At 39.9% G+C, this 15,805-nt stretch overlaps 1 protein-coding gene across 1 annotated transcript in view; it reads right to left on the reverse strand.

Moving 5' to 3' along the window:
- ANO4 (anoctamin 4) overlaps positions 1–12,075 on the reverse strand; it is a 482,060-nt gene extending 469,985 nt beyond the window's left edge. Inside the window, exons 1-4 of the mRNA XM_079935996.1 lie at positions 11,493–12,075; positions 9,825–9,949; positions 7,881–7,905; positions 379–1,847 (exon numbers count right to left, since the gene is read on the reverse strand). The gene's annotated coding sequence lies outside the window, so the exon portion shown is untranslated. The remainder of the gene's footprint in view (positions 1–378; positions 1,848–7,880; positions 7,906–9,824; positions 9,950–11,492) is intronic.
- Between the last annotated feature and the right edge of the window lie 3,730 nt (positions 12,076–15,805).

Below are 15,805 nucleotides of genomic sequence, written 5' to 3' on the forward strand. Positions count from 1 at the left end.
CTGTCTGATTCCAAAGTCCACGCACTGAATCTCCTTGCCCCTAACCTACAAGGAAGGAAGGGATGGAGGGAGGAAGATAGAATAGCAAAGCAAGAAATAAGGGCATTATTTTAAAGCAGCTCTGTCTCCTCAACCTATTCTCGAGTACATATACACAAACTATGAAAATATAAAAAGGGGGCTTTTTAGCTGCATGAGTTTGCAGTTTACTTGTGTGACCTGGACATCCATTCTGAGAGAACTCATTAGTGCAAGGATAAGAAAGCCCAAATTCTAGTTCTGATTCTCTGTCTCTGTGTCCTGTTACATCACAGTTTCTCTGGTTATAATATGTATTTACATAGATTTTCAAACTAATAAGGTACCAGGCCTACTCACAATGTGATAAATGATCAAATGCTTCTTCTTGCTGCCCATTATCAAACTGGCCTGAAAACTGACTGCTCTCACCAAATGCATCAGTTGAAGTCGTAATATGATTTTATTTGTCCATATTTAGGGAAGTGTTGGTTTGTTCCAGGCACACACCAGCCCTGCACATCTCTTTGTACATATACATCCCATCTTGGACACCACACATGTGGTCATCAGGGCTGAAACAAATAAATGCATATAAATGTGTCATAAATAATTGAGGTTTTCTTTTTTACTTTTCTATGGTTTTCAAGTTTTCCATAAAAAACATAATTTGAAAATATCACTAAATTTTTAAAGGGAAAATATGACGGCTAAATGATTTTAAGATATTAGAGCAAAGATATCAGGGAAGAGGAGCATTATATAAGTAACAGAAATATGCTACAAGTCAAATAGCTATATTTATTTACCCATGACAAACATATAATTGATTAACTTTCAGGGAGTATTTAAAATAAAAATGAAATGAAAACTACATACTTAGATTGTAATTTCTGACAAAGGTAGTTACATACCATACAAATGCGAAAAAGCTCAGCCAGATACTTGCCCAGCTTTCACAATTTTACCTAGTTCTGAAGATAATTTTTGCAGAATCAGGGTCCAAAAGTTCATGTTGCGGGCATCTTCCTGAGAAACTCTTGAGGCGTGGCCTATTTTATATTGCATGCTTCAGGACTCTAAGGTCTATTTATATTCTGCTTAAGCTCCTGAGGTAGTTTGAATCTTTTTTAAAACTTAAAATTAAATTGTGAATTTGGGGACAACTAATTTCAGCAAATTACAACTGAACTCTCAAACAGATTCCAGGATGTACCTTTCCCTACCTATAACATGTTGTTTCAGAGAAATCAAGGCAATTTCATAAGACTCTTTGCTACATGCTGCAATTTCAAGCAAAGCATATTACCATGACATTGTTAAAGAAAAAAATTTCTTCGTGACTAAGAAGATGACTTCTAAGTTTTACAAGTATTTCTCGGTATAGTGTAAGCTTCCAGAGAAAGAACATTGTGGACGCCTCTTTGAAGTTGATTGTGATGTATTTTGATCTCCAATATATTCACTATAACATTTATTACTCCTCTCATTCTTCCCATGAAGAAAAAATTGGAACCAAGCCATCCCTAGGCTTGCCTCTGAGAGCAGACTGTGTTGGTTAACTTCCCAATGTACTTTCTCTACTTTCTCTGACTAATACAATCCTGATTGTGTCCAGGATGGCAAGGGGCCCAGCTAAATTCTGATTTCCCAGCTCCTCTGTGGCTAGCTGCGGGCTGCACACACCGTGCTAGCCAATGAAACATACATCCAGGGTTTGCTCATACTGATGGTCTGCTGGGGATCTCCCGGAACTTCTTACTCCCTGCTCCTTCCTCCTTCTTCTTGCCTTGATCCTGAGCGTGATGATTGGAATTCCTGTAACCATTCTGGGACAATGAAAGAAAGGCCCAAATTATCTCAGCGAGATGATCCTAGACATTGTTGAACTGATAAACTAACCCCAGGAACCATCTGTTTCCTGACTTCATTTTATATGAGAAAAATAAACTCCAGTTTGCTTAACCCTGAAGTCATGTATTTTATTACCTCCAGCTAAAAACGTTCCTGTGGGTTTACCCCTCCTCAGTCCCGTCTTTTTGTGTAATCAGGTGGATAACAAAGCTTTTCTCTAATCCTTCACAGAAATCAAGAATGGGGATTCCTAATACATTAATTAGAACAGCTGCTCTTGCACCTGTGCCACTAATGAGCCACCCCAGAAGACTTTTTGCTGTCAACTACAAAATCAGCACTCAAATAAGCAATTATTTACATTCTTCAAAAAACTGCCCTACTCCCAAACCTCACACCCCTACATCTGCCGGAAATCATCCTCTATTTGAGATGGGGTTGTGTGATTGACAGAAGATTGTCCTCAATTCTCCATGTTGCTGTTATGGCTCTAGTCTGAGCATTAAGGACAAATTGGCTGTGAAAGGAACTTACACGGGAGGGAGAACTCTAAGGGCAAGATTATTCCAGATGATTAAATGAAAGCTCAGTTGGTTACAAAGGTCTGAGCTCAAAGGAATAGAGGTGTATTAAACATGAGATGCAATTTGGAAGGATAACCCAAGTAATTTAGGAAGATGAGAAACACTATCTCCCGTTCTCATAAAGTAAGAGTTAAAAAACTATAAAAAAAAAAAACCACTATAAACAATCTTTTGGTTAGAACTGAAGATGAACACACAGAATGAATCTAAGGACGAGTAATGATAATAATTCCAATGAATTTTTATGATGCAAAGTACCTCACAGTCACTTTTCTTATGTAACTCTCACAACCATACCATCCAGAAGTTACCATTAGTATCTCCATCTTAGATGAGGAAACAAAGACTTGGAGAGGTTTCGCATCTTGCCTGAGATTATGTAACTAGTGAGAAGCAAAGTAAGGACTCAAACCCAGGGCCGTCTGACGCCAAAGGCCACGCTCTCAGCACCGCTCCTTAACCGTTGTGCTGTACTGCCGTTGCCATGGATCAAAGGACGTCAGGCCTGACAGACCCTGAGTGGGCATCCAGCCCAGTGGCTCCCAATATTTTCGAGCATGGAGACCCCTTTTATCAATCATGTTTTCAAAATTTACTGGTTGAAAACATACTTAGTAACAAAAGTATCTGTAAATTCAATAACACTCTTAAATGACTCTACGTTATATTTATCATCTACATTCATTTGGAAGGTAGTAGTTCATATAAACGTGAGACCTAGGATTTATAGAGTCTAAAGACATTTCTTGCTGAACTTGGAATTTCCGGACCCTTTGAAATATTTTCCTGACCCTCCCACTCAAGCTGGAAGTTGTCAGTTCTGGTCCTCTGAGTCGCAGATGCCAAGACAGGATTAGATGTGCAAAAGCTTTATTGAGGGAAATTTCTGTGAAGGTTAAATGGGATGTGGGCAAGAGTAGGCAGGGAGAGCTTTCACATCACAAATGCAGGTCCTAGGAAGGCTATCGGGAGGGAAGGATTGGATAGGAAGAGCTTCAGACTGCATTGCGTGCAGTCCTTGCCCGCTGATGGGGAGTCCCTGAGCCAAACCTGCCCATTAGAGGAAGCTCCCACTGGGCCAGCACCAGGACCCTTGCCATGCTCAGTCACTGGTTGGGTGCAGCCTGGTATAAACGTTGCCTCAGATTCACAGGGGCAGTAACTGGGGGCTGTCAGTTAACCAGGTTCCCCACAGTAGCTTGTTTTAAAGGAGATGGGGCAGCATGTCTCCAAGGCAGCCAAAGGTTAGAAATCATGGACATGGTCCAATATCCTCATTATACAGATGAAGCAAATGAGGCCCAATTACATAAGTCACTTAATCAGGATGAGAACTTACTGGATCCAGCTCCCAGGTCAGCAGAGTGCTTGAATACTTTGACTCTGGGGTTAAATTCACCTGCAAAATGGGGGACTTGGGCAAGTGCTTTAATCTCTCTTAGCTTCGTTGCCTTCCTAAAGAGATGCTGTTTAAGGGTACATACTTGTAACTAGTAGATAAATACGTCCTGCAGAACTAAAACACAATACAGTGAGTATAGACACCAAACTATATTATAAACATTAAATTTACTAAGAGACCAGATCTTCAATTGTTCCCACCACAAGAAGAAATGATAATTATGTGATGTGATAGAGGTCTTAGCTAATGCTACAGTGGCAATAATATTGCAATATAAATGTATCAAATCAATACTTTAAACTTATACAATGTTATATCTGGACAGCTACACGTAAAAGAACTAAATTAGAACACTTCCTAACACCATACACAAAAATAAATTCAAAATGGATTAAAGACCTAAATGTACGGTCAGACACTATAAAACTCCTAGAGGAAAACATAGGCAGAACACTCTTTGACATAAATCACAGCAAGATCCTTTTTGACCCACCTCCTAGAGAAATGGAAATAAAACCAAAAATAAACAAATGGGACCTAATGAAACTTAAAAGCTTTTGCACAGCAAAGGAAACCATAAACAAGGTGAAAAGACGACCCTCAGAATGGGAGAAAATATTTGCAAACGAAGAAACTGACAAAGGATTAACCTCCAAAATACACAAGCAGCACATGCAGCTCAATATCAAAAAAACAAACAACCCAGTCCAAAAATGGGCAGAAGACCTAAATAGACATTTCTCCAAAGAAGACATACAGATTGCCAACGAACACATGAACGGATGCTCAACATCACTAATCATTAGAGAAATGCAAATCAAAACTACAATGAGGTATCACCTCACACAGGTCAGAATGTCCATCATCAAAAAATCTACAAACACTAAATGCTAGAGAGGGGGTGGAGAAAAGGGAATGCTCTTGCACTGTTGGTGGGAATGTGAATTGATACAGCCACTGTGGAGAACGGTATGGAGGTTCCTTAAAAAACTAAAGATAGAACTACCTTACAACCCAGCAATCCCACTACTGGGCATATACCCCGAGAAAACCATAATTCAAAAAGAGTCAGGGCTTCCCTGGTGGCACAGTGGTTAAGAATCCACCTACCAATGCAGGGGACACAGGTTCGATCCCTGGTCTGGGAAGATCCCACATGCCACGGAGCAACTAAGCCTGTGTGCCACAACTACTGAGCCTGCGCTCTAGAGCCCATGAGCCACAATTACTGAACCCACATGCCACAACTACTGAAGCCTGCACACCTAGAGCCCGTGCTCCTCAACAAGAGAAGCCACCGCAATGAGAAGCCTGCACACCTCAACAAAGAGTAGCCCCTGCTCACCGCAACTAGAAAAAGTCCACACGCAGCAACAAAGACCCAACATAGTCAAAAATAAATTAATAAAATAAATAAATTTTAAAAAATTAAAAAAAAAGAGTCATGTACCACAACGCTCATTGCAGCACTATTTACAATAGCCAGGACATGGAAGCAACTTAAGTGTCCATCGACAGATGAATGGATAAAGAAGATGTGGCACATATATACAGTGGAATATTACTCAGCCATAAAAAGAAATGAAATTGAGCTATTTGTAGTGAGGTGGATGGACCTAGATTCTGTCATACAGAGTGAAGTAAGTCAGAAAGAGAAAAACAAATACCATATGCTAACACATATATATGGAATCTAAAGAAGAAAAAAAAAAGGCTCTGAAGAACCTAGGGGCAGGACAGGAATAAAGACGCAGACATAGAGAATGGACTTGAGGACATGGGGAGGGGGAAGGGTAAGCTGGGACGAAGTGAGAGAGTGACATGGACATATATACACTACCAAACGTAAAACAGGTAGCGAGTGGGAAGCAGCCGCGTAGCACAGGGAGAGCAGCTCGATGCTTTGTGACCACCTAGAGGGGTGGGATAGGGAGGGTGGGAGGGAGGGAGACGCAAGAGGGAGGAAATATGGGGATATATGTATACATATAGCTGATTCACTTTGTTATACAGCAGAAACTAACACACCATTGTAGAGCAATTATACTCCAGTAATGATGTTTAAAAAAATGATAAAAGCAGCTACCTCATAAGACTATTGTGAGACTGAAAAGAGAAAAAACATATAAAAATGCTTGGCACAGTACCTGAGACATACTAACCAGTCAACAAACGGTAGCAATTATTTCCAGTCCAGTGTTTTTTGTACTACATGTAGATAAACTAAAAATGCAGAGAACATCTTATTATGTCCTTATACTTTCTCTCCAATTTATCCTCTCATAGATACTCAATGAAAAGTAATACAGTCACTTGGGAATTACCCCTAAATTACCCCCGATGTTTGCAAAGATCTCCAAAGTTTAAGACTACCATCCGCATCCCAAGTCTCTTAAGTCAAGTGGCCTCTGTGCCCAGAGGAGACAAAAGAGTTTTAGGAAGACTTCCTCAACAAGTTTTTAGAGTTGAATCATTTAGTGCTTTGAATATTAATTCAGTTAAGTTTTATTCAAGATAAAAATAAGCCTCTGATATTTAAAATCCAATTCAATTCCTTCAGATGTTTACTAAATTGGAGGACAAGAAATCAATGCTACAAAGTCAGGGAGGAACGTGCACATTCTTGGAGAGTCACCGCTGCTCCTAAGAGCGCATCTCAGGCCTTTCGTGGAGCTTGGCAAAGGGAAGTGAGCCAAAGCCCGGTGGGGCTGCATGATCATGAGAAGTGAGAGTCTTATTCAAGACTGTGAGCTGTTGGTCTCAGGGAGGGCACATTTTTTTTCTCCCTGATTTGAAGACTACTCTCCACCCTATCTTAAAATAAACAAACAAACAAAACAAAAACAGTGTACTGGCACAACAATGGGAATATAGTTGACTCAAACTGTACATTTAAAAATGGTTAAGACGGTTAAAAAAAAATAAAAGCAATAGGGAATTCTGTGCAAGGGGTGGGGAAAGAAGGTATGTGAACTCCCTACTTTCGGCTCAATTTTTCTATCACTGCTCTAAAAAATAAAATTCATTAATTAAAAAAGAAAGAAAAAACACATATTATGCTAGGTGAAATAAGCCAGATACTAAAGGCCACATGTTTGATTCCACGTATACGCAATGCCCAGAACAGACAAATCTATAGAGACAGACAGTGGTGGTGTTTGGGGCTGGGGGGGCGGGAGTTATAGGAGGAGAAGATAAATAGGCAGAACACAGAGGATTTTTAGGGCAGTGAAAATACTCTGTATGATGTTATAGTGTTGGATATATGTTATTATACACTTGTCCAAACCCACAGAATATACAACACCAAGAGTAAACCCTAAGGTGGACTATGGACTTGGGGTGATTATATCAACATAGGTTCATCCTTTGTTAAAAAAACTACTAATAATGAAAAAAAATAATAAAGGACCATTCTGGTAAATGATGTTGATAATGGAGGAGGCTATGCATGTATGGGGGGCAGGAAGCATATGGGAAATCTCTGTACCTTTTTCTCAATTTTGTTGTAAACCTAAAATGTCTCTAAAAATAATAAAGTATTTTAAACAAAAAAGTAGATAGTGGTTGCTGAGGGCTTGGGGGAGGAAGGAATGGGAAGTGACTGCTAATGGGTATGGGGTGTCTTTTTGGGGTGATGAAAATGTGCTGGAATTAGATAGTGGTGATATTTGCACAAGTCTCTGACTGTACTAAAAACTACTGAATTGTATTCTTTTAAAGGGCCTATTTTATATTATATGAATTATATTCCAATTAAAAAGAAACATGTACTGGGCTTCCCTGGTGGCGCAGTGGTTGAGAGTCCACCTGCTGAGGCAGGGGACACGGGTTCGTGCCCCGGTCCGGGAAGATCCCACATGCCGCGGAGCGTCTGGGTCCGTGAGCCGTGGCCGCTGAGCCTACGCGTCTGCAGCCTGTGCTCCACAATGGGAGAGGCCACAACAGTGAGGCCCGTGTACCGCAAAAAAAAAAAAAAAGAAAAGAAAAGAAACATGTACTGAGTATAATGAAGATCTCACCTCTTTTCCTTTCACCAGGAGACCTCTGGATACAATACAGGAGAGTGGAGTACAGAAGGAAGAGAACAAGCAAAGGTTATTTGTCTCTCCTGCCTTAGGACCTTGCCCATCACCCTCTCATCAGAGACTGTACAAGCAAGGCTGGCTGCTAAACCAGCTCTCAACAACTTTACCCTTTCATAGTCTCTGTGGTTGTATATGTTGAAAGAGGCATGTGGTCCTCTGCTGTAAATAGTTTCTTCTGTGTGCTTTTATTTCTCCTTTTCTTATCTGCTAACAACAATTATCTATTATCTCTTGATTTCTCTTTTCACTCCTTCCCATTCAATGCATACTCTTTCCATGTCTCCTTCATCTAATGATCTTATAAGATAGATAGATAAAAGCCCCTCTGGCTGGCTGGTTAGCCTTACATCCACTCATTTACCCATCTATACATCTATCTATTACCTACCTCAGGAATCCCCATCATTTTGGAAGGAAAGGGCTCACTTCCTGGCAACACCAATAGAAAAACAACTCCTCCAAAGAAAAAGCCACTATTATGTCCCAGCTTCTGTGACCAGGAATTAGTGAGTTTCTTCACTTCATATTTCTAGCTGCTACTACAGTAAAGGGAACGAAGCGAAAGTTCATCAAGGCCATGGTCTGTCCAGCTGACTCATAGATATATTATTTTAGCACTTTGAGAATAACTGTTTACAGAGCATGGTTAGTTCATTGTTAATATGGTGACGAAGGAAGTTGAAACAAATTGCTTAAGTGTTGCTTAGGGTTGGCCTAACCTATGAATTTATGTTTATTGACAGACGCTTATTGACAAATATTTATAGGCAAAACCAGAAGTTACCTACCCCCAAATTCCTCCTCTATAACTTCACCACTTGCAGATTTATGGAAAAAAGTAAATAGAAAGTAATTTGGTAAGCAAATTGTTATTTCTAGTTTCAAATAGCCCTTTGGAGGGATATATTTATTAGTGATTCAAATATTAGTATCAATTAATTTAATGATATCCACACCTGGATATAATCAGCCTGGATTGAAGCTTTATCTATGAGAGAAGAAAGAAAGTCTACCATGTTTCTTTTGGATATACACTCAGGAGTGGAATTGCTGGGTCATATGGTAGTTCTATTTTTAGTTTTTGAAGAAACCTCCATACTGTCTTCCACAGTGGCTGAACCAATTTACATATACATTTAAACAATCTTTTTTATTTATTTTTTGGCCGCACCATGTGGTACGCAGAGATCTTAGTCCCCTGACCAGGGATCGAACCCGTGCCCCCTGCAATGGAAGCACAGAGTCTTAACCACTGGACCACCAGGGAACTCCCTACATTTATTTATATATCCAAAAGAAACAAACAAACAAAAAAATTTGAAAAGGTACATGCACCACAACATTCACAGCAGCATTATTTAAATTGCCAAGGTATGGAAGCAACCGAAGTGTCTATCAACAGATGAATTGACAAAGAAGATGTGGCATATATATATAATGGAATACTACTCAGCCATAAAAAAAGAATGGAATTTTGCCGTTTGCAGAAACATGGATAGACTTTGAGGGCATTATGCTAAGTGAAATATGTCAGACAGAGAAAAACAAATGCTGTATGATACCACTTATATGTGGAATCTAAAAAATACAACAAACAAGTGAATACCTCAAAAAAAGAAGCAGACTCACATATATAGAGAACAAACTAGTGGTTACCGGTGGAGGGGGAGGGGCAACATAGGGGTGAGGGAGTGGAAGGTACGAACTACTGGGTGTAAGAGAGGCTCAAGGATATATTGTACAACACAGGGAAGACAGCCAATATTTTGTAATAATTGTAAATGGAAAGTAACCTTTAAAAATTGTATAAAACTTTTTAAAAATTAAAAAAGTAGAAAGTTCCACCATGGGGGCCTTAACACCATTCTACTTACCTACCTACTGACTTCTTCTTTAAAGTCTAAATTCAAGAGCCACGTTCTCTTGGAAAATGTGTTTCTTCATGTCTCTAGTTTGGGTTCATTTTTTGGGGTCCACCAATAGCCCCCTGTGCAAGACACAGACTACAAGACAATATTAGCACTACACGTATCTGATAAAGCATTTGTAACAAGAATATTTATAAAGCGATTTTACAACAATAACAAGGCAAACAACCCATTTGTTAATGGGCAAAAAATATGAAAAGGACATACATAAATAGCCAATAATTACATTAAAAGGTGCTAGAGAAACATTAGTTATCAAGGAAATGCAAATCAAGATACCATCAGAATATCTAAAATTAAAAGACTACAGATACCAAGTGATGGAGAGGATGTAGAGTGACCAGAACTCTTATTCATCGCTGGTGGGAATGTAGAACAGTACAACCATTTCAGAGAATGCTTGGGCAGTTTCTTATAAAGATAAACATATGTCTACCGTATGACACTGAAACTCCACTCCTAGGTGTTCATCGAAGAGAAATGAAAACATGCCTGCACAAAGACTTGTACCTAAATATTCATAGCAACTTTCTTTCTAGTAGCCCCAAACTACAAACAGCTCAAATGTCCATCAATATGTGAATGGATAGGGGCTTCCCTGGTGGCGCAGTGGTTGAGAGTCCGCCTGCCTATGCAGGGGACACGGGTTCGCGCCCCGGTCCGGGAAGATCCCACATGCCGCGGAGCGGCTGGGCCCGTGAGCCATGGCCGCTGAGCCTGCGCCTCCGCAGCCTGTGCTCCGCAACGGGAGAGGCCACAAGAGTGAGAGGCCCGGGTAACGCAAAAAAAAAAAAAAAAAAAAAAAATGTGAATGGATAAACAAATTGTTGTACACCCAGACAAAGGATAAATAAAAAGAACTAACTGCTGATATAAGTAGCAGCAAGAATGAATCCCAAATTGTTATGCTGAGTGAAGGAAGCATGACACAAATGCATGACACAAATACTGCATGATTCCATGCACATGAAACTCACAGTAAAGTTCAATTTAATCTCTGGTGACAAAATGCACATCAGTGGTTACCTTAGCCCAGGAATAGGAAGGGGCAAAAAGAGAAACTTTGAGGATGATGGAAATGCCTGTATCTGGATAGTGGTGGCGGCATGCACATACCCTTTTGTCAAAATTCTTCAAACTGTACCTTTAAAATGTGTGCATTTTATTGTTTATAAATTATACTTAATCAAGTTGATTTAAAAATATATGAAAATTCTCCTGCATCCAACTCTTAATCTCCTGTAATCTCCCTGTAATCTATACCTTCTCTCTCGTATTTATTATAGGCACTGTCGGTTACCCTTGTAACCTTCAAACCTGTCCTATAGAAGTTCTGAGGTCTCGAGCACTTCACTCCCTGTGGTCAGTGCTTTACCTTCACATGGTAACTATGGTTTGTCTTTTCTGACCTCAGCTTTAGTCAAGGAAATGCCCCAGAGGGTAACTGCTTTGCATCCTTCATGAGAAATTCTGAGTCATTCATTCCCCTCCATTTCAACTGTGTGTACATTTTTGGCATGATTTCTAAGGATTGTACTAACGAGACACGATAGTCTTTCCGTCTTCCTGCCCGTGAGCGAAAGCAGTTTGTAGACTAGAGATGTGTGCTCTCTCTCACCATATATCTTCGACGTGATTTTCAGATCAATGGGGAAGCTGGTGAGGTTCTTTCCAACCCCCATCCTTCCCCAGTTTGCTTGGCCAACTTCATTTGTGGACAGAGCACATTCATCTTTCTCTTGACTCATGACGATCATGCTGACAAAAGGCCAATTTGATTCCTTGCAGAGCAGTTTTATTTCAACTGAAGAGAATGATCCTTATTTTCCAAAAATCTTTCTCTGGGTCACAGTGTGGCAGGGTTGACTCTTCTGCATTTGCCAAGCAGTAATTCCAATAGTTCAACCCCTCTTGCCTTTAGAGGTTTGGTTTTGCTAAATGAAAGATTCCTATCAGGGAACCTGTTAAGGAAAATGGCTGGACTTAGCAATCATTACAAATACTGGGGAGAGTTCAAGTTACTTTCTGAATAAAAACAGGAATAAAAGCAAAAATTCAAAAACAAACCGCAGAAGTAGACAAGGGAACAAACTCATCAGACTGTGATATTTCATAGGTGTACCTGCTATTCTGTCACCCCCCATTTCCATCTCAAGGCTCCTTTTAGGTGCAACTGTAAGCAGGAAACAAGTCAGGCTTTCTGTGACAATTTTAGACTTCTGAGAATATTTATTAAATGATTATGAAGATGTGACAACCCTCCCTCAGCCAGTGTTAATAATCTTCTACATGAAATATTCTGTTCAAGTTTTCTAACACCATCAGACAAGATAGTCCATGCATATAATTTCAGGTACTCTGTATTTTCCAGATTAATAAGACTACCTTTGAAACTGTTCTAGTTCAGCAGTGCTGTCCTTATCCTTTCTGAGGTTTTCAAAATCTTTTAGCATCAAAAAGATGACTTGTGAAAGTCTTTTGTAAACTCCAATGTTATAAATAGCATTTGATGATTTTTAGAATACACATTAAAAACCTACTAGAAAGTAAAAGACATGAGCAGGTAGTTCATGGAAAAAGATACATAAGTGGCCTTTTAAATATATTAATAATGCTCAATTTCATTCATAATAAGAGAAATGCAAATTAAAATTATACTGAGGTAGAATTTCTCAACTATCTGACAAAAAAGTCAAGACTTTGATGATATACTTTATGGCCAGACTATGGGGAAAAAAAGGACTTTCATATATTGCTGGTGGGAAGGCAAAATGGTACAACCCATAGGGAGGGAAATTTGGCATTTCCTAGCAAAATTACCTATGCATTAACCCTTTGACCCATCAATCCCACTGCTAGAAATTTACCCTGAAAATATACCTTCTCAAATACAAAAAAAAAGTTATTCATTACAAGTTATTCATTATATTATTTGTAATAAAGTATTAGGAACAACCCACACGCCTATCCATAGGGCATTACAAATAAATTATGGTGCATCTGTACAACAGAATACTATGCAGCCATCAAAAAGAATGAGGAAGCAGGTTTATTTCTTATTATAAATATAGAAAAAACACATAAAAAAAGAATGAGGAAGATCTCTATGAACTAATATGGAATAATTTGAAGACTATATTGTCAAATGATAAAAAGAAAAGTGCAAAAGAACGCTCGTGGTATGCTCTTTTGTATAAGAAAGAAGAGGAAATAAAAACATATATGTATATATTCCCTTATTTTTGCAAAAAGAAAGTCAAGAACAATAAATCTAAAACTCATTAATACAGCTGCCTGTAAGGGTGGATGAGTGGGGTATAGGGAATAAGGGTGCAAGCACAATTTCCCTGATTAGAACTGTTTTACTAGTTTTTACTTTTAAGCTATGCATTTTTTACATATTCAAACATAAAATTCAATAAAAAGAAAGATAAGATAAAACCTTAACATTAAATACAGGAAGAAGTGAATGTTACTGTATACTACATACATAACATAGCCACAAAGAAAAATGAATTAATTCAAATAACTTTTAAATATAATACTAAGATTGTATACCATTAATAGAATATATCTTAAGGTCAAAAGAATTATAAAGATATCTTTATAATTTTAAAGAATTATAAAGTATGAACTTTACTTAAGGTTCATAATTGATAGTATTATTGATTGTTGTGTTTCCAAAACTAAATTGTGTTTAACGTATAACAGTATAAACAAGTAAAAATACTGATGTCAGAAACCAAGGTTTTCACTGTGGGATAAGGAAAAGACATACACGGAATGGGAGAATTAAGGTTTGGGGCCATTTTTTGTTCAAATTAAGGAAGCATTATGAATTCATCATTTAATTGTTTTTTTCTAGCTCTGTCTATAAAAAGGGCCAGAAGCAATGATACTCCAGTAGTAATGAGCATACCTCACACTCAGTTCTTTGTTTCCAAATAACATTTCCCACTCAAAGAAACCAGGGCTTCTTATGAACACGACTGGCTCCTGGTCTGAGGCAGGGAAAGTAGAAGGTGATATGGAAACATCTTGTGCCAGACAGCAAGGAAGTGCTCAAAGACGGATGCGGCTATGTCAAAAGGACAAAGAAGCATTGAATTAAAAGAAATAATGAGTCCATATTTGTTGGGCTGTATCCTACAGGTCTGCAAAGCCTGTACTTGCTTAGCATCAAGACCAAAGAAAAAGCCGGAGTCAGCAAAAGAGACATCAGTGGTTTAAAGGATGGGGGACCTTACATGTCTGAAGCAAGGTCCTGGAGTGACATCCCGCTATGTGCAGCAGAGGTGGGGCAGGACATGGCGGCAGTCTTTGCTCCCAGTGGCAGGGGGAGATTACCAGTTAGAGGGGGAACTGACATCAGGTCAGCCCATCGGTTACCAGGGAAACCAGCAGAGGGGCACGCCCCTCACTTTCCCTTTGATAAGCTATCATAGTGGAGATGCTCTAATCTAAAGTTAGAACAGTCACTAGCTGGGGCCAGGAGCAAGTATGTAGGAAGGTCAGTCAGGTAAGTACGGTATAGGTGAAGCAGGCACTGGTGGGGCAGGAGATGTACAGAGAAGACGAGAATAGCCACCTTGGGTGGCCTGACCATACAATAGTGATACTCGAGGAGGGGGAAGGACCCTCACTCTCCAACACCTCCATGTGAAATGTCTACAATTCTGTCCCTGGAGAAGCACTGTGCTACCACCAGAAAAAGAGAATCCACACAGAGACCTTGGGAGTAATAAAACAGATGCAAAACAAGTGAGCTGGATCACAAACTTTAGGACCTTGGAACAGATTCTCTCAGAGAGCAAAGAGACGCAAAGGAGAACAGAGCTAGGTCAAAATGTCCCCCTTACGTAATGATAGGGTTAGGGCTCGGTCGAGTGAGAACTCTGGGAGGGGGCTGATGGCCTAATTTTGCTCACGTGGAGAACTCTGACTCTCCTTCTCACACAGGGCCCTCCAGGACGGGCATCCTTATTCCATAAAGCCAAAGAGCTTCTTTAGCTCAGGAATTTGTGTAGTTAACAAAATGATTTATTGAGTGTAACTGAACCCACTCTGTCAGGAGAACTATTAATAGTTGTGGCATAAACTCACCGTCCACACACTACAAAGGATGTACAGTGGGTTCCAATAAGTTTCCAGCCTTCCTCCTAAGGATGTGGTAAGAGAACGTTCTCGGGGCAGGTTTTGTCCAAATCCTCGTCTGTGTGTCCTGCATTGCCCTTGTCACCACAGACACCCTATTAAGGCCTCTCAGTCTTCCCTCCAGCACTGGCTGAAATTAGAGCCCTCACTGTATCCACTGACTGCAGGAGGAAACGTTAGTGTCCCTCCAACTTGCCTTGCAAGATGCTGCTTGCAGATTTGTGACAGTGGAGCTTTCTCTCTCACACACCCATGTGCTCTGCTTCTCTCTGCAGAACTACACTCCCTCTACTCCAGTGATGGTATCGTAAGCGTTCTGTCAGCTGGAGGAGAATCTGAAAATCTTTTTGGCCAGAAGATCTCTCTGAAAATGGATCGCCCATCAAAAAGAAACAGGGCAGCCACGACACTTCTGATGAAGCTCCACTAACATCCCTCAGAGGCCATAGGTCAAGCGGTTACCCTTCCATCACTTCTTGCCCAAGGTCATCTTCTGGGCTCCCCAGGTGTTCTGCTTGCTCTGGAATGCTGTTATCCTAATTAGACCCAAAGCCCTACAACCCGGAGGTTAGGAAAGACAGTTGGAGACATCCTGCAGTTTGCCTGGAGTGTCTTCTCTCAGGCTCAGCTCAGTATTTTTCAGAAGCGCGCTGGAGCTGGCTCATATGCGCTCACAAGGGCAGCCTGTTAAATTTTCAGGAATTTCGCAGGTCAATTGTTGAACAATTGGTAGCTTGAAATTGGCCTGGTGGGAATATTTACACCAAGGAAATTGGA

The sequence above is a fragment of the Stenella coeruleoalba genome (assembly GCF_951394435.1).
Source record: "Stenella coeruleoalba genome assembly, chromosome: 11".
NCBI lineage: Eukaryota > Metazoa > Chordata > Mammalia > Artiodactyla > Delphinidae > Stenella > Stenella coeruleoalba.